A 20,946-nucleotide genomic window follows, 5' to 3' on the forward strand; every position below is an offset into this window, starting at 1 on the left:
ACGCCTGGGTGATCATCAGGCTCTGTGCAAGTCACAAGTGAAGGCTAAGGCACAGTTATAAACATCCTGGTTGAGTAGTGAAGATAGGAGTATTGCCACCGAACATACACACAAAACCTACCTGCAAAGACTGGGGGGGGGGGGGGGGGGGGGGGGAGTATGTATTTTCTTGTTTAGGAGTTTAAGGGAAATCACTAGCCAACCCCTAAGCTAAGAGCATTAATGATCACATAATTATGAAATCAGTTCAGAAAAGTCTAAAGAAACAACAACTGGGCGCCTGGGTGGCTCAGTTGGTTAAGCGACTGCCTTCGGCTCAGGTCATGATCCCCGGGTCCTGGGATCGAGTCCCACCTCGGGCTTCCCTTGCTCTTTGGGGAGCCTGCTTCTCCTTCTCCCTCTGCCTGCCACTCTCCCTGCTTGTGCTCGCTCTCTGTCAGATAAAATCTTTAAAAGGTACAAACTTAAAAAAAAGTAAAATAAAGAAACAACAACAAACCATAACAACAAACCCTGGGGAAGAGTGAGAATTTGATTTCCAGAGTTGCCACATTATATTAAAAATGTCCATTATTCAAGGAAAAAACTATGAGGTATACAAAGAAACAAGACACTATGAAACACACAAAGGAAAAAAAAATTACAGCAACATGAGCATGAGCAGTGATGTTAGCATGATGGCCAAATAAGACCTATCTCACTGCCCCTATGCAACAATTTGGCTCCATCCATGGACAAAAGTGCCTTTGTTGGAGTTGGGGAACCTAGCCCCATAAGCCAAAGGATGGGGGGGGTTGTCTCACCCACCTGCGTATTGGGTAATAGACGTGCATACTGGTCTCAGCTACAGACCCTGCAGTGGCCTATGAACCAGCTACAGCCACTCTGAGGAGCCCCAGGAGAACATGGTCTTAAAGAATCACCCATGGGCAAAGCTACCATCTGTGGGATTATGAATGAACACCTCTAAGTCAGAATCCCACCCAGGCAGAACGACATAGCAGTGCCACGGGGCCTCAGATGGCCTCAGCCGGTCCCCTACCGCCCCTGCCGTGTGTCGGGACCAGGGTCTGGTGCTCAGAGCCCCTTGTCCCAGGAAACGGGGTGCGGCTGGAAAAGGGGCTGCCCCCTTGCCTGTCACGCAATGCACGTTCGTGGGGAACCTGGTGCTAAACCATTTGTAGACGATCTGCTTCTGGGTCAGGGTTTTGTACATAGCAGAGCAGCACCCTCACTGTGATCTATTGAAAGTCAGCCCTCGACACAAGGGTTTGTAAAAACAAACAAAAAAAGGAATCACCCATGGATGATAAAGTTTAAAGGACAAAAATATTAAAAATGGTAAGAGCTAAAATAATTTGTTAATGAATATACAATTTAAAAAGAGGTAAACTGAGTATTAAAAACATAAAATGAGGCTGGGGGGAGTAAAAGGGTAGAGTGGGTGTGATCAAAGTTGTTATCAGCTTAAAAAAGACTTAGCTACAAGATGTTTTATGTAGGCTCCTGGTAACCACAAAGCAAAAACGTATATTAGATACAAAAAAGATAAACAGAAAGGAATCAAAGCATACTACTATGGAAAACCATCAATTCACAAAGGAAGGCAGGGAGAGAGGAAGAAAGGACAAGGAAAATACAAAACTGCCATAAAACAGTAAGATGGCATTACTAAGTCCTCGCCTATCAATAATTACTCTAAATGTAGATGTATTGATTTTCCAATTAAAAGGCATGGAGTGGCTGGATGGATTAGAAAAACAAGACCCAATCAAGAAATGGGCAGAAGACATGAACAGACATTTCTCCAAGAACATCCAAATGGCCAAAAGACACATGAAAAAGTGCTCAACATCACTTGGCACCAGGGAAATCCAAATCAAAACCACAATGAAATACCACCTCATACCAGTCAGAATGGCTAAAATTAACACATCAGGAAATGATGTTGGCGAGGAGGTGGAAAAAGGGGAACCCTCCTACACTGTTGGTGGGAATGCAAGCTGGTGCAGCCACTCTGGAAAACAGTATGGAGGTTCCTCCAAAAGTTGAAAATAGAGCTACCCTACGACCCAGCAACTGCACTACTGGGTATTTACCCCAAAGATACAAAAGTAGGGATCCGAAGGGTTATGTGCACCCTGATGTTTATAGCAGCAATGTCCACAATAGCCAAACTATGGAAAAAGCCCAGATGTCCATCGACAGATGAATGGATAAAGAAGATGTGGTATATAAATATATATATACAATGGAATATTATGCAGCCATCAAAAAATGAAATATTGCCATTTGCAACAACATGGATGGAACTGGGGGTATTATGCTAAGTGAAATAAGTCAATCAGAGAAAGACAATTATTACATGATCTCACTGATATGTGGAATTTAAGAAACAAGGCAGAGGATCATAGGGGAAGGAAGGAAAAAAATGAAACAAGACAAAACCAGAGAAGGAGACAAACCATAAGAGACTCTTAATCATAGGAAACAAACTGAGGGTTGCTAGAGGAGAGTGGGGTGTAGGGATGGGGTAACTGGGTGATGGGACATTGGGGAGGGTATGTGTTGTAATTACACTGGGTATAAGACTGATGAATTACAGACCTGTACCCTAGAAACAAATAATACATTATATGTTAATTAATTGAATTTAAATAAAATTTAAACAAATAAGACCCAGCAGCTTACATGGACTCACTTCAACTTTAAAGACACATGTAGACTCAAAGTGAAGGGATGGAAAAAGATATTCTATGCAACAGAAATGAAAGGAGAGCATGGGCAGCTATACTTGTATCAGACAAAATACACTCTTACTCAAAACATGTAACAAGAGACAAAGGTCATTATATAATGATAAAGGGGTTAATTCAAACAGCATATAACAATTGTAAACTATATGCACACAATACTGGAGCACCTAAATACATTAAAAGCAAATACTAACAGATCTGAAGGGAGAAACAGATAACAATACATAATGATAGGGGATGTCACCACCCTACTTTCAACAATGGATAGATTGTCCTGACAGAATCTAAGGAAATTCTGAATTTAAACTATATGTTTTTTTTTTTTAAGATTTTATTTATTTATTTGAGAGAGAGCACATGAAAGGGGGGAGGGTCAGAGGGAGAAGCAGACTCCCCGCCGTGCAGGGAGCCCGATGTGGGACTCGATCCTGGGACTCCAGGATCATGACCTGAGCCGAAGGCAGTCGCTCAACCAACTGAGCCACCCAGGCGCCCTAAACCATACGTTTTTTTAAAGTTTTTAAATTCCAGTTAATATACAGTGTGATATTAGTTTCAGGTGTACAATATAGTGATTCAACACTTCCATTCAACACCCGGTGCTCATCACAAGTGTACTCCTTAATCCCCATCAACCTATTTAACCCATCCCCCCATTACCTCCCCCCTGGTGACATCAGTTTGTTCTCTATAGATAAGAGTGTGTTTCTTGGTTTGCCTATCTTTTCCCTTTATTTGTTTTGTTTCTTAAATTCCACATATAAGTGAAATCATATGGTATTTGTCTTTCTCTGACTTATTTTGCTTAGCATAATACTTTCTAGCTCCATCCATATTGTTGCAGATGGCAACCTACCAGGAATATACAGAACATTTCACTGAACAGTAGAATACACACTCTTCTCAAATGTACATAAAACATTCTCCCACATAGATTACATAGTAAGTTACAAAACAAGTCTTAGCAAAGTTAAGAGACTGAAATTATACCAAGTATCTTTCCTGACCACAATGGTATAAAACTAGAAATCAGTAATAGGAGGAAAACTGGAAAATTCACAATATGTGGAAACTAAACAATACATTCCTGAAGAACCAACGAATCAAAAAAAGAAATCAAAAGGGAAATTTAAAAATATCAGGACAAAAAACAATGGAAACACAACATATCAAAACTTATGGGATGCACCAAAAGTAGTTCTGAGAAGTTTACAGGGATAAATGACTACGGTAAGAAACAAGAAAGATCTCAAATACACAACACCTAACTTTATACCTCAAGGATACAAAAGAACAAACTAAGTAGTAGAAGGAAGGAAAATGACCACAGCAGAAATAGATGAAATAGAAACAAACAAACAAACAAAAACAATAGAAAAGCTCAGTAAAAGTAAAAGCGGGTTTTTTGGAAAAGATGAACGAAATAGATGAAATTTTAGCTAGAAATGAGGAGACATTACAAATGATACCACAGAGATATAAAGGATTAAGAGACTACCTGTGATTTCACTTACACATGGAATTTAAGAAACAAAACAAAGAAAAAAAGGAGAGAGAGACAAACCAAGAAACAGACTCTTCACTATAGAGAACAAACTGATGGTTACTGGTGGGGAGGTGGGGAGGGAGATGGGTGAAATAGGTGGTGGGGTTTAAGAATACACTTATGATGAGCACTGAGTAATGTAAAGAATTGTTGAATCACTATACTGCATTCCTAAAACTAATATAACACTGTATGTTAACTATAGTGGAATTAAAATTTAAAAAATAATAAAAAAGGAAACTACATATGAACAAATTGCCAACATATTGGATGACCTAGAAGAATTGGATAAATTCCTAGAATATCAATAGTGGATAATGAAGAAATAGAAAATCTGAACAGATCAATAATGAGTAAGATTAAATCAGTAATCAAAACATACCCAATACAGAAAAGCATAGGACCAGATGGTTTTCCTGGTACATTCACCAAACATTTAAAGAATTAATACCAATCCTTCTCAAATTCTTACCAAAAAGTTGAAGAGGCCAGACTTCCAAACTCATTTTAAGAGGCCAAAATTACCCTGATAGCAAAGCCAGATAAGGACACTACAAGAAAACTACAGGCCATCATCCCTGATAAATGAGGATGCAAAAACTGTCATCAAACTACTAGCAAACCAAATTGAAACAGCATATTAAAATCATACACAATTATCAAGTGGGATTAATCCTTGAGATGCAATCATTGTTCAACAAATACAAGCCAATAAATATGATATAACACATTAATAGAGTTAAAGACAAAAATCATATGATGTCAATAGATGCTGAAAAAACACTTGACAAAAAGTCAATATCCTTTCAGGATAAAAACTCAAAAATGAGGTATAGAAGGAACACAGCTCAACGTTTTAATAAAGGCCATATGTGACAAGTCCATCGCTAACATCATACTCAAATGGTGAAAAGATGAAAGCTCTCCCTCTAAGATCCTGAACAAGACAAGGGTACCCACTCTTAACACTCCTATTCAATATAATACTGGAAGTCCTAGCCAGAACAATTAGGCAAGAAAAAAAATAAAAGGCATCCACTTGAGAAAGAGGTAAAACTGTCTTCATTTACAAATGATATTATCTTATGTATTAAAAAACCCCTAAAAACCCCACCAAAAAACTGTTAGAACTCATCAGTCACATTTCTATACATTAACAATAAACTATATGAAAAAGAAATTAAGAAAACAATCCTGGGGCGCTTGAGTGGCTCAGCTGGTTAAACGTCCAGCTCTTAATTTCAGCTCAGGTCATGATTCTCAGGGTTGTGAGATTGAGCCCGAGGGCGGCTCCGTGCTGGGTGTGTGTAGACTGCTTAGGATTCTCTCTCCCCCACTCCCTCTGCCCCTGCCCCTCCCCACCCCACCCTTCCTGCTCTCTCTCAAAAAAAGTTAAAAAAAGAAAACAATCCCATTTATAGTAGCACCAGAAACAGTAAAATACTTAGCAATAAATTTAACCAAGGTGAAAGACCTGTACATTGAAAACTATAAAACACTGATGAAAGAAATTAAAGACACAAATGGAAAGATATCCTGTGTTCATGAATCACAAGAATATTGTTAAAATGTCCATACAATCCAAGGGCCATCTACAGATTCATGTAATTGCTATTTAAAATTCCAATGACATTTTTTTCAGAGAAATAGGAAAAAAAATCCTCAAATTTATGGAACCACAAAAGACCCCAAATAGCTAACGCAATCTTGAGAAGGAACAGCAAAGCTAGAGGTATCACACTTCCTGATTTCAAACATTACAAAGCTAGAGTAATAAAAACAGTATGGTATTGATATAAACACAGACAAATTACACCAACAGAACAGAATCAAGAGCCCAGAAATAAACCCTCACATATATGGTCAACTAATATTTAAAAGGGAGCCAAGAATAATCAATGGGGAAAGCAGACTCTTTGATAAATGGCGCTGGGAAAACTGGGTAACAAAATGCAGAAAAATGGACTTTCTTTTTCCACTCAAAAAACTGAACTTGAAATGGATTAAAGACTTCAACATGAGACCAGAAACTGTAAAACTACTACAAGAAAACAGTAAAAGCTCCTTGACACTGGTCTTGGTACTTTTTTTGGATACCAAAAGTACAGGCAACAATGGCAAAAACAAGTGAGAGAACAGTAAAAGAATTCCTATAACTCAGTAATACACACAAAAAATGATTTAAAAAAAGGGCAGAGGAGTTAAGTAGACATTTTCCCAAAGAAGACATATAAATGGCCAACAGGTATACGAAACAGTGTTGCAGTATCACTACTCATCAGGGAAATGCAAATCATAACCACAATGAGATATTGCCTCATATCTGTTAGAATCTAGACTATTATCAAAAAGACAAGAGATAACAAGTACTGGCTAAGATGTGGAGAAAAGGAGACCCTTGTGCACTGCTGGTGGGGATGTAAATTGGTATAGCTACTATGGAAAAATGCTATCCTTAAAAAATTAAAAATAGAACTACTATACGATCCAGCAATCCCAATTCTGGGTATATATCCAAAGGAAATGGTATCAGGACATCAAAGAGATATCTGCCCTCTCCTATTAACTGCAACATTATTCACACTAGACAACGTATGGTGACAAACTAAGTGTTCATCAATGGATGGATGGATGAAGATGACACACACACACGAGTATTATTCAGCCATGAGAAAGAAGGAATTCCAGCCTTTACTGACAACACGGATGGATCTTGAGGGTATTCTACTAATTGAAATAAGTCAAGTCAGATAGAGAAAGACAATCACTATATCATATCACTTATATGTGGAATTTAAAAAAGCTGAACTCACAGAAACAGAACGGTGGTTGCCAGGGGCTAGGGCTTGGGGGAAATGGGAAGATGTTGGTCAAAGGGTACAAACTTCCAGTTATATGATAAGATCTAGGGATCTAATGTACAGCATGGTGACTACAGTTAACAATATTGTATTATATACTTATCAGTTGCTCAGAGTAAATATTAAATGTTCTCACCACAAAAAAGGAATGATAACTATGTGAGGTGATAATCCTAGTGTGGTAATCACTTTGTAATATGTAAGTGTATCAAATCAACATGTTGTAAACCTTAAATTTACACGTTATATATCAATTATATCTCAATAAAGCTAGAAAAAAACAGAAACTATTCCTAAATCCAGATATTGGACTTAACAGGCAAAGACTTTAAATCACTGATTTTAGATACGCTCAAAGGGCTAAAGGAAATCATACACAAAGAACTAAGGGAAACCATGAGAATGGTTTCATCAAATATCAACAAAGAGATTATAAAAAAGGAAGCAAATAGAAAATACAGCACTGTAAAGCACAGTAACAGAAATGAAAATATTCACTTTTTGAGTGTTTCAACAGCAGATGTAAGCAGGGGGAAGAATCAATCAACTAACGTAATTAAATATACAGAACATCAGATGGTAATATGTGCTATAAAGAAAAATAAAGGGGGGCGCCTGGGTGGCTCAGCCGTTAAGCGTCTGCCTTAGGCTCAGGTCATGATCCCAGAGTCCTGGGATCGAGCCCCACATCGGGCTCCCTGCTCAGCGGAAAGCCTGCTTCTCCCTCTCCCATTCCCCCTGCTTGTGTTCCCTCTCTCACTGTGTCTCTCTCTGTCAAATAAATAAAATCTTTAAAAAAAAAAATGTAGGAGAAATTAAGAATTCCCAGATAAAAGCTGAGGGACCTTATTGCTGGTACACATGATTCAAAAAATGCTAATTGGAGTCCTTCAGGTTGAAATGAAAGGGCACAAGACAGTAACTTGACTCCATATGAAGAAATAAAACAGTAATGTAGCTACATAGGTAAATTATAAAAGTCAGTATTAATATATTTTTATAGTTTTATAACCCCTTGTTTTCTGTGTTTTAAAAGACAACCATATAAAACAGTAACTATACATCTATACTGATGGCCACACAATGTATAAAGATGTAATTTGTGGCAACAACACAAAATGGGGGGAACAGAGCTATACAGGAGCAAAGTTTTTGTGTACTATTAAAACTAAGTATTAATTCAAACTAACTCTTCATTGCTCAAGTGTTAGTCTAATCCAAAGGGCAAATGTTTATAACTAGACAAAAGATAAACAAGGAAATAGAAGAACATTAAATCAACTAGACCTAACAGATAAATATACATAACAATCCACCCAACAACAGCAGAATACACATTCTTCTAAAGTACGTATAAAACATTCTCCCAGATAAGACCATATGTTAGGCCACAAAACAAACTTCAAGAAATTTAAAAAGAATAAAATCATACAAAGTTATCTTCTCCAAGACAATGAAAAGAAATTAGAAATCCAAAACAGAAGGAAATCTGGAAAATTCACAGATATGTAAAAATTAAACAACACACTCCTAACAACCAATGGGTAAAAGAAGAAATCACAATGGAAATTAGAAAATTCCCCAAGATGAATGAAAATAAAAATGTGACATACTAAAACTTATAGGATTCGCTGAAAGCAGTGCTTATAGGGAAATTCACAGCTGTAATTACCTACCTTCAAAAAAAGAAAGATCTAAAATCAGTAACCTAATTTCTACCTTAAGGAACTAGGGAAAAAAGAGCAAACCAGACCCAAAGCAAACAGAAAGAAGGAAATGGTAATAATTAGAGCAGAGATAAATAAAACAGAAAATAGAGATATAATCAAGTAAACCAAATTTGGTTCTGTGGGGGAAAAAAAAAAAAAAAGAACAAAAATAGACATGCCTTTACCTAGACCAAAAAAAAAAAAAAAAAAAAAGTATGTTCTTGCTTTCCCTTGCTCTTTTTCAAATGTACATATAGATAGGAGGAACCAGTGAAAAGGGAAAGCTTTAAGGCAGCTGGCTATTATGTTCATCTTCAACAGCTGTATCAAAGCTACTCAATTTTTTTGACTTTTATCTCAAAATTGAGCTTAGGTATAAAATTGAGAAAATGATGCTTACAGCATCTTTTTGATGATTAAATGAGACAAGAATGTGTAAATTACAAGGCCCAACATTAAGAACTTAATAAAAGCATTTGTTACCAAATATTGATGCACTAAAGATCTTCACTGTGGCATTATTTACAATAGAAAAACACTGAAAAATAACCCAAACAATGAGAAATGTTCTGTAAACGGAGATAATATGATGGCATAACTTCAGAGTATTTAAAATATTCACTTACAAAAGGTATAATGCCATTATTTTAATATCAATTTCTTCTCTGATGGTATTGGTTTCATTCCCCAAATGACTGCCCACCCCAAACAACCTAAGAACATGTAGTTATACTTTCTTTGAATGCTTTTAGCTTCATGCTTTCAACACTCAACTTTTTAATACATCTTAATTTTACTTTGATGAGGTAGAATCTAATTTAATTGCCCGTTAGCCAGTTCTTATAATAATATTTATTGAATAATTCCTTTTCCTGTTAATGTGAAATGTTGTCCTTATTATAAATTCAACTCCTACGTATTGGATCTGTTTGTGTAAATGTTCAACTGAATTCCACTGTTACTACCATGCTACTTTAACTCCTACAGCTTTATTTAAAAAGTTTAATACCCAATAAGAAAAATACTTCCTCGTTACATTTTCTATTTTCTTGGCTATTCCCAGGACTTCTGGTGAAGAAACATGGAATTTGCTGATAACCATGAGGATAAAGGGTACAAACATTTGATGCCACATAGAAGAGACCAAGAATGAGACTGAGGATCAAACCAAGGATCTGAACCTGCAAGGCAGAATAAGCTTGAAAGGCTGTACACCTTCACAATTGTTTCTTTTGTTTCTTCTGTTGTCACAACTAATTGTTTTAGCATACTTCTATTATCTGTGTCACCAGAAAAATCTTTCCATCTTTTGTAATCTGATAAAAATAGAGCACCAATGACTAGAGAGGTGTGCTAAACTGGAATACTTAAAAAAACCATGTGCCAAACCAAACCTGATCCATGAAAGTCTGTGACACTGTGACATTTATGATATTACCATTATACTAAACACAAAGAAACATTTCTTACAAAATTATGCAAAGTTAATTGGGGAAAACACTAATGCTAGTACATTAAAATCATAAAATTATATATACTATGTGTTCAAGTCATGTAAAGAAATATGCATAAAACAAAGACTAAGAAAATCTATCAAAATGCTAAGAATAGACACATGGTCATGATAAATTATCTTCTGTACATTTCTAAATTTTTTAAAATACTGAGCACATATTTTTATTATGAAGAAAAGTTTCTTTTGCAGCCAACAAGGTAAATCTATGGAATGTTTGAGATTCTAGGCTATTTACTAGGACTACTCAGAATAACTAGTTCTTTGTCCTTTTTATTATGCACATATATCTGCTTTCTCAACTACTATGTAAGCTTTATAAAGAAAAGAACATGTTTTATACTACATCCAGCACAGGGTTGGTCATACATTTCTTAAATGGTACCAACTGGAAGGTCTGGGTGTGGATTCAAGAGCTGCATCTCTGACTGACACACCCAGGTTTGGTATAAAAACCAAGCTATACAGCAACCCCTAACATCTAAGACAGTAACAGCAAATAATACATTTTACACTTCATCAGAGGATAAGAGCCCAAAGGCTTTTCCCAAAAATAATATAACTTCTGAATCTCACTATCCTCACCTACCTTGTAGTGTTATCATGATTCTAGCAATTAAGCAGTCACCCAATATTTTATCATCCATGCCATAGAGGCATATTTGACACCACCTCACTAGATGGGATTTGCTAAAGAATAAGTATTCAGACATCAGGAGAAAGGCTTGATGTTCTCTGACATGGAACTCTTAAGAATTCAGTAAGATTTCATAACTTTACATAATAGGATAGACTAGACCAGTGGTTTATAAAGTGTGGTCCCTGGACCAGAAGCCTTAGCATCACCTAGAAATTTGTTAACAATGCACATTATTGGGGCACCTGGGTGGCTCAGTTGGTTAAACGTTTGCCTTCGGCTCAGGTCCTGATCCCGGGGTCCTGGGATTGAGGCCCACGTTGGGCTCCCTGCTCAGCCGGGAGTCTGCTTCTCCCTCTCCCTGCCCCCTGCTTGTGTTCACTTGCTCTCTCAAATAAATCAAATCTTAAAAAAAAAAAACAAAAACCCAACAACAATGCACATTATCCGGCCTTGTCCCAGGCCTATTGAATCAGAAACGGGAGGGGGAAGGAGGTAAAGGGGTGTGAACAGGGGAGGAAGACCAATAATAAAATTACTCATACATGCTCAAGTTTGAGAACCAGTGTACTAGACCTTCACAAAACCAACTGGCTCAAAATGGATGAAAGACTTAAATGTGAGACAGGAATCCATCAAAATCCTAGAGGAGAATACAGGCAGCAACCTCTTTGACTTTGGTGACAGCAACTTCTTGTTAGACACATCTCCAAAGGCAAGGGAAACAAAAGCAAAAATGAACTACTGGGATAAAAAGCTTTTACACAGCAAAGGAAACAATCAACAAAACTAAAAGGCAACCTACGGAACAGGAGAAGATATTCACAAATGACAGAGAAAGGGCTAGTATCCAAAATCTATAAAGAACTTATCAAACTCAGGGCACCTGAGTGGCTCAGTCAGTTAAGCGTCTGCCTAAAGCTCAGGTCATAATCCCAGGGTCTTTGGATTGAGCCCCACACCAGATTCCCTGCTTAGCTGGGAACCTGCTTCACCCTCTCCCTCTGCCCCTCCCCTCTTTGTGCTCTTTCTCTCAAATAAATAAATAAAATCTTAATTTTTTTTTTATTTTTAAAGATTTTATTTGACACAGAGAGAGAGAGAGCGCACAAGCAGGGGGAGCAGCAGACAGAGGGAGAGGGAGAAGCAGGCTCCCCACTGAGCTGGATGTGGGACTCAATCCTAGGACCCTGGGATCATGACCTGAGCCGAAGGCAGACGCTTAACCGACTGAGCCACCCAGGCACCCCAAATAAATAAAATCTTAAAAAAAAAAACTTATCAAAATTGGGGTGCCTGGGTGGCTCAGTTGGTTAGGCAACTGCCTTCGGCTCAGGTCATGATCCTGGAGTCCCAGGATCGAGTCCCACATCGGGCTCCCTGCTCAGCGGGGAGTCTGCTTCTTCTTCTGACCCTCCCCCCCCATGTGCTCTCTCTCTCAAATAAATAAATAAAATCTTAAAAAAAAAACCTTATCAGACTCAAAACCCAAAGAACAAAAAATCTAGTCAAGAAATGGACAGAAGACATGAACAGACATTTCTCCAAAGATGACATACAAATAGCTAACAGACACATGAAGAAATGCTCAACATCACTTGGCATCAGGGAAATACAAATCAAAACCATTATGAGACACCACCTCACACCTGTCAGAATGGCTCAAATGAACAACTCAGGAAAAAAGAGATGTTGGCAAGGATGCGGAGAAAGGGGAACTCTCTTACACTGTTGGTGGCAATGCAAATTGGTGTAGCCACTCTGGAAAACAGTATGGAGGTTCCTCAAGACATTAAAAATAGAGCTATCCTCCCATCCAGCAATTGCAGTACTGGGTATTTACCCAAAGGAAACAAACGTTGTGATCTGGAGGGGCATCTGCACCTCAATGTTTATAGCAGCAATGTCTACAGTAGCCAAACTATGGAAAGAGCCCAGATGTCCATCAACAGATGAATGGGTAAAGAAGTTGTGGTACATATATATACTGGAATATTAGCCATTAAAAAGAATGAAATATTGCCATTTGCAAGATGTGGATGAAACTAGAGGGTATTATGCTAAGCGAAATAAGTCAGTCACAGAAAGACAAACACCATATGATTTCACTCATGTGGAATTCAAGAAACAAAACATGAACATAGGGGAAGGGAAGGAAAAATAAAATAAGATAAAAACAGAGAGGGAGGCAAACCATAAGAGACTCTTAACTATAGTAAACAAACTGAGGGCTGCTGGCGGGGAGGTGGGTGGTGGGATGGGGTAATTGGGCGATCAGCATTAAGGAGGGCACTTGAAGTAATAAGCACTGGGTGTTATATGCAACTGATGAATCACCAAATTCTACTCCTGAAACTGATAATACACTGTATGTTAACTAAAAATTCAATTTAGGGCACCTGGGTGGCTCAGTTGGTTAAGCCACTGCCTTCGGCTCGGGTCATGATGCTGGAGTCCCAGGATAGAGTCCCACATCGGGCTCCCTGCTCAGCGGGGGGTGGGGTGGGGGGGGTGTCTGCTTCTCCCTATGACCCTACCCCCTCTCATGCTCTCTCAAATAAATAAAATCTTTAAAAAAATAAAATAAAACAACAACAACAAACCAACTGGCTTTTAACAATTCAGTAAGTCTTGGAGAACTTTCTCTACATTTGCAGTTAACCAACCACTACTCATATTCACAACTGGCCCACATCACTGGGTTAAGGGAGTCACTAAAAAACTATCATGAGAAAAGATACACATACAAAGTCATTTTTCATGAAGATCAAAACATGATGTTCAACATTTTTTCTAGAAGCCATTTACCTTTTTTTGAACCATTTTTTGAAAATATGTACATAAACAATAAATAAAAACATCACAAAGATTTGGGGGAAAATACTTTAAACAGAGACAAAGGGCTAATATCTCCAACAGAGCTTTTACAGAAAAACACTAAACCAAGAGAAAAATGGGCAAATGAACAGACAATCCACAAGAGCAAATCCAAATAGCCAAACATGAAAAGATGCTCAAAGTCACTATTCATCCGGTAAGGACCAATTAAAGTAAGGTGGAGATTACTGGGACTCTTACACAGAATCAAAATTATCAGTAAGTAAGGGCATATATATAAGATTGCTTAACGTAGCAATCATTGTTCATAATAGGAAAAAAAAGAATATGCATTAATAGGGAAATAGTTGAATAAATTACGGAACATTCAAACTATGGAATTATGATGTAGCCATTAAAACAATGACATAGTTATACAAGTGATTTAGTGAATTTTTTACAAACCATTAAATAAGAAAACTGAGATGCAAAAATGTCCTGCCTCTGTAATTCAAAGACAAAAATACCCTAAACATGTCAATATAATATAAAGATAAAAATACATACACAAGGATACATTTTAGGTTGTGGGAAGATGACCAAGAGAAAAAAAAGACTACACCAAAAAAACCCCAAACATGTGGCAATATGTATTTATGCAAAATAATGTATATATAGTTTTTAAATAAAGTAAATATAAAAGGGATTTATCATGTAGCTTATGTGCTGACAACCATCTTCAACGATAGCTTCCATTTATTATGTGCTTTCAATGTGATCAGCATTAAACCTAGGAATTTTGACTCATTTAGTTTACACCTAAAAACTATGAGGTAGATACCATAATCCCCAATTTACAGATATATAAACTGAGATTAATTTGATCTGTTGACAGAATTAGATCCTTCTAAACCCAAGTTCTTAACCACATGCAAGTGAATACATGTAATTGTTGCACGGGCACGGATGACAAAAAGAATTCAGATTCAGGAAGCAGTCTAAAAAACGAAGAGACATGAACCAAAATGTCTATTGAAGACCACTGTTATAAGAACTGTCACATTTCAAAAGAAGATGTAGGAGAAAGCAACCCACGTCAACAAGTTACATTTTTGAGAAAAATTAAGTTTTAAAATTTTAATAAGAGAGTTTGAATAATTGTAGTTACCACTACTAAACACCTAGCATATTATGTCTTATCCCTTGAAAACCTTAAGATGCTTTTATTTGTAATAACAAAGCATCAAGTACATAATATAGTAACAAAAGCTGCAATGTACTGCACCCATCAAGATTGTAAATTGTCTGGGACTTAAAAGTCAACCTTCCATCTACAGTCTTTATGTTAGCCCAATTCAGAGGAAAAAGGGAGCACAAGGGTCATACAAGGTAAAAGGAGTCCAAAATGCTTTCTATGGTTTTAGTTACCCACAGTCAACAGCAGTCTGAAAGATGATCCTCCTGACATATTGTCAGATAGTCAAAAGCAGACCAAGGCTGTATCATGATGACTACATGACAATGCCTAGTCGTTCACCTCACTTCATCACATAGGCATTTTATCATATCATAAGATGAAAAGTGAATGCAGTACAATAAATTATTTTCAGAGAAACCATATTCATGTAACAATACAGTATACTGTAACAACTCTTGTTACAGTATAGATAATCAAATAACCTCAAAGTGGGGTGCTATGATCTGACAAAATATTAATTCTGATAGGTGCTGTTGGGCTCTACACAAAACACCAAATTTACTAGAGTACTCTTCTTCCATCTCTAAATGTAAACCTTGTTCTGAAATCTGAAAACCATTCAATATGGCTAGAAAGGTTATGGCTCATATAAGCAAATAGATCAGGTTTCAAACCCCAAATCACTGCCTGATTATGGGAATTATAAGCAAATCACTTCACCTTGCTTAATATCATACTCTTCATCTGTAAAATGAGGGTAAGAATTCCTACTCTCAGAGTATTAAGGGGATTACATATAGTAGGTATTAAATCAGGTAACAACTATAGCACAAACAATGGAATGTTACAGTCATTAAAAATACATCTACAAAGTCATTACAAATTCTCACATTTAATTATAAAATATATAATACATTATAGCTATAAAACATTTAAAGTACAGAATATAAAAAGTGAAACTCACCCATCATCTTTTCCCCCAATTCAATTCTCTAAGCTTACAATTAAGATATGTAACTTTCTGTACTTCATTAATATAGTTTTACTTTTGGACTTCTAAAAAACCATAAATGGGGATCTTCAACTAACTTTTCTTGCTGAGATCCTTCCATCGAGGAGCTCTTTTAGGGTCATACATAGGCTTATACCTTGTTAAATATGATATTTCAAAATTTTTTTCCAAACAATGGTGCAGTGAGAATACTTAAGCATAATTTTTATGCACACTTGAATATATTTCTAACATAATTTCCTTAAATTAGAACTACTGGATGAAATAAAATGTATACATTTTAAAATTAAAGGTGCGGCCAAATAACCCTACAGCAGCGCATTTTTACACCAACAGTTTATAAGTACCTGTTTCCCCACAACCTAGCCAATTGTAGGTAATATTGACAATAATGATAAAAAATGATCTCACATAATGTACATTTCCCCATTATTCCTAGTGTAATCTTTTCATGTTTTCTTGACCAAGTTTAAAAATTATTTTATATTCCTTTATGAATTATCTGTCCATATACTTTTGATGTTTTCCTACTGGCTTATTTACATTTTTAAGGATTTGTAAAAGCTGTTTACATAACGTGTTACTCCTTTGTTGTACACAGTGCAAATACTTTTTCTCAGTTTAAGAAGTCATCTGCCTTTTCTTTATAACTATTATTTTTACATAAAATCTGTCAATTTTTAAAATGGCTTATAGGTTTCCTGACTTAGGAAATCCTTCCTCATGAAAGATGTTAAAGAGCTGCCTATATTTACTTCTAAATACGTTTGTAGGATTTATGTGAATAGTGTAAAGAAATGATCTAAACACATTTTTCCTTCAAATAGTCAATTGTCCCATTTTTCTTTATAAACAACACGATGCTTACTATTTCATTCTGCAGACATATTTGTCTGTTCCTATGCCAATTAAAAAAACTTAAAACATATTGAATAACGCATGCTTGCAATCACTCTTTTGCTCCCACCAGTTATCTGTATGTGTACCAAGCCAGGTGTTTGTCTCTAAACTCATTTATGTCAGTTGTATATAAGTAAGTTAAAATATTATACAGAACAATGATTTAAACTGAAAAGGGAACTATTTTTATAAAAACTAATCTGAATATTTGGCAAAGGCTAAAAAGGCAAGATGTTAAAATAAAAAGTGTTAAATTAGGGAAAAGAGATTCGGGATAAATTATAAAAATTTCTAATTCTGTATTCAGGTTCCTTTACAAACTGAAGTCTTTACACCGTTGTTGCTCTACTTTAAAGAAATCAGAGATGATAGTTGTAGTTTATGTAAGTAAGAGAACAGACTATTTCTGACTCAAAGTAGTGTCTGTGGCCTTACATTAGAAAGATAGGAAAAAGAACTGACATTTGTGTTTCAGTTTTTAAAAAGTGGTATGTACTGGGGCACCTAAGTGGCTAGTCAGTTAAACGTCAGACTCTTGATTTTGGCTCAGGTCATGATTTCAGAGTCATGGGCTCTGCGCTCAGTCTGGAGTCTGCCTGAGATTCTCCCTCCCTCTGCCCCCTTTACAACCCCAACCCCTGGGCTCACACTCCTCTCTAAAACTAAAATCTTTTTAAAAAGTGGTACGTAATGACATTTTTAAAAAGATCTGCTTTAACATTTTAACAATAACTAACCTAACAACTGTTGACCCTAATTTGATCAAAGAGGGCTTCTACTATATTGTGTCTTCCCATGCAAAAAATGGTATCATCTGTCTCTGCTCACAAATTTAGATCATCTTTTAATCTGTAAATAAAGGTTTAGTTTTGTTCTAACAGATCTTAAATACTGCTGGTTACCTTTATTTTCTTTTACTTATTTATGTAAACCATCTGTCTGATTATTGCCCATTCACATTCCTTTCTCCTTGCCAAAGGCAACACTTTTCACTTCTTATATCTATAATTTTTTTCAAAACCTTATGTTGTTGTGTACATTTTTAAGTTTCAGAAATGGTACTGAGCAATAAACATTTTTAACCACCCCCCAGCATTATTTTTAAAAGCTACTGATGTTGCTACATGTACTATTTGGTTCACTGCTTCTAACTGCTACATATTCCATAATATGCATGCAGCACATTTTACTTATCCAATCTACTAACTGCCACAATGATGCAGTATTTTCCCAGATGTTACCTTATGGAATAATGTGAAATCATCTTTGGGATATATACCCAGGAGTACCAGTCGAGGGTTCCTATAGCCTCACATATGCCTGCTAACACTTACCATTACATAGTTTTCTAATTTGTTAATCTGATAGTTTTATAAGCTGTATTTCTCTAATTACTGAGTTTCCAACATCTATTAATGTGCTGAATTCCCTGGTCTGTGAATTATCTATCCATAGCCTTTGTTTATCCTGGTTAATTTGGAGGTGTTCCTTAAATATACTACAATGACAAAGTCCCTTGACAGTTTTTTAAAAAGATTTATTTATTTATTTTAGGGGGAAAGGGACAGAGGGAGAGAGAGTCTCATGCAGACTCCACACTGAGTGCAGAGCCCAACATGGGGCTCGATCCCATGACCCTGAGATCACAACCTAAACCAAACCCAAGAGTCGGACGCTCAACTGACTGTGCCACCGCGGCACACCACCCCTGACAGTTTTAAAACATGGCTAAACACTTATCCATCTATCACTACTCTGTTTTTTTTCTTTTTTTTTTGTTTCTTCTTTTTTTGTTTTTCTTTTTTTTATCACTACTCTGTTTTTTATTGTTGTACACAGGCCAGCTGATATTCCACCAATTGTTCAAATGTGGTATTGGTCCATGACAAAATGAGTTTGCACCAGAATGTTAGTCAACCATATCAGTAAGTACACTGTTTATTCCAACTGATGTTTTTCTTGTTCAAGGAAGCAGTGTGCTGATTTACATTCCAATGTGAGTGCCTATACTGCAGTGAGTTATGATGTTTTTCAATGAAAGGGAAGTCTTAATTTTGTAATTTTTACGATAAGATTTATGCTTTGGGTTTTTTAAGAGTTCCTTCACTACCAGTAAATCACAATATAACCTTCTCCATTACCTTCTCTTAATGTATGGTTTTACAAACCGTTATGGCTTATTTTAGTGTACTCGTTGATACCGTGAATAGGGTCTTTTTTCTAATCATCTAACTGGTTATTACTAATGTATAGAGAAAATATTTGTTTCTGTATAGTGATCATTTACTTGGCTACCTCACTATACTTTTATTAGTTCTAATAATTTTATACTGTCTCCCCAGAAAACCAAAAGCCTCAATCCTATCACCTTCAAATAGTAATAAGTTTTTTTTTAAGACTTTATTTGTTTGAGAGAGAGAACACACACGAGCGGGGGGAAAGGCAGAGGAAGAGAGAAACAGGCTCCCTGCTGAGTAGGTAGCATGATGAGGGGCTGGATCCCAATACCCTGGAATCATACCTTAGGCGAAGGCAGACACGTAACTGACTGAGCCACAGGCGCCCCAAGTTTTCTCTTTTAATACATATCCTTCATTTCTTCCTTTTCTCTTGTATTTGTTAGGACCTCTACTATAAATTTAAGTGGCAAAAGTAATAGCATTTTTGTGTGACTTTTGAATTCAATGGAGATGCTTCAGTGTTTCCATTATGACTTCCGGTAGATGATTTATAAATTTAAATTTTGTCTTCCTAGCTTTCTAAGAGTTTATATTAGTTTTAATTAATGTGCTGAATTTTATCCAATGCTTTTGAAGCATCTATTGAAATATGGCTTCTTTTTCCTCTTACTGTTACTTGGAGAGCCAATACTGAACTGTCTTACATTTTTTAATAACATGAGAAAATTATGTTAACAGAATAGGTCGCACATCTGTATATACATATTTGCAAATACAATTAGAAAATATACTCAAATTTTGAAGGAAGCTCCATCTGGATGAATTAAAGGTGATTAATATTCTCTTTATACTTTTCTGTATGTCCCAGAATTTTCACAATACAGGTTATATATTATATCTTTCAAAAATGATTTTTAAGGAGGGGTGCCTAGGTGGTGCAGTCGGTTGAGCATCCAACTCTTGGTTTCAGCTCAGGTTGTGATCTCAGGGTCGTGAGACTGAGCCCTGCGTGGGGCTCTGCACTCAGTGTGGAGTATGCTTGAGACTCTATTCTGCCTCTGCTCCTCCACCCCCACCCCTGGCTCTCTCTCCCTCTCTAAAATAAATAAATAGGTTTTTTTTTGGGGGGGGGGGGGGGAAGATTTTTAAGGAATCATGTACCTAAAAATAGCCTGAAACTTGAGTTATATTATTTATGATATAATCATTAATTGGCTTTTAAAAAGTCAGCCTTACCAATTTTTTTTTTTTTTTAAAGATTTTATTTATTTGAGAGAGAGAGCCACAAGCAGGGGGAGTGGCAGGCAGAGGGAGAGGGAAAAACAGGCTCCCTGCTGAGCAGAGAGTACGTGGGGTTTGATCCCAGGACCCTGGGATCATGACCTGAGCTGAAGGCAGTCGCTTAACTGACTGAACCACCAGGCACCCCTCAATTTTCTTCTAAGAAAGCTTTCTAGCAAAGCTTTCTACCTCTCTCAAACCCTAAGTACATATGATCAATTTGTCTCTAGGAACACTGGACAATAGTTTGGTTGAGTTACTTTTTTTTTTTTTTTTAAAGATTTTATTTATTTATTTGAGAGAGAGAGAATGAGAGAGAGCACATGAGAGGGGGGAGGGTCAGAGGGAGAAGCAGACTCCCCGCTGAGCAGGGAGCCCGATGCGGGACTCGATCCAGGGACTCCAGGACCATGACCTGAGCCGAAGGCAGTCGCTCAATCAACTGAGCCACCCAGGCGCCCTGGTTGAGTTACTTTTATATGAGAGTGGTTTTTTTTTTTTCCTTCAATTATAATTACTACCATCACAAACCAATT

General features: G+C 36.7%; 1 protein-coding gene across 8 annotated transcripts in view; it reads right to left on the reverse strand.

The window, feature by feature from the left end:
- HUWE1 (HECT, UBA and WWE domain containing E3 ubiquitin protein ligase 1) overlaps window positions 1–20,946 on the reverse strand; it is a 162,678-nt gene that overhangs the window by 101,473 nt on the left and 40,259 nt on the right. The gene's annotated exons all lie outside the window — the stretch shown is intronic.

The sequence above is a fragment of the Mirounga leonina genome, unplaced genomic scaffold, assembly GCF_011800145.1.
Source record: "Mirounga leonina isolate KUSES-001 unplaced genomic scaffold, KU_Mleo_1.0 Mir_101529, whole genome shotgun sequence".
In the NCBI taxonomy this organism is placed as follows: domain Eukaryota; kingdom Metazoa; phylum Chordata; class Mammalia; order Carnivora; family Phocidae; genus Mirounga; species Mirounga leonina.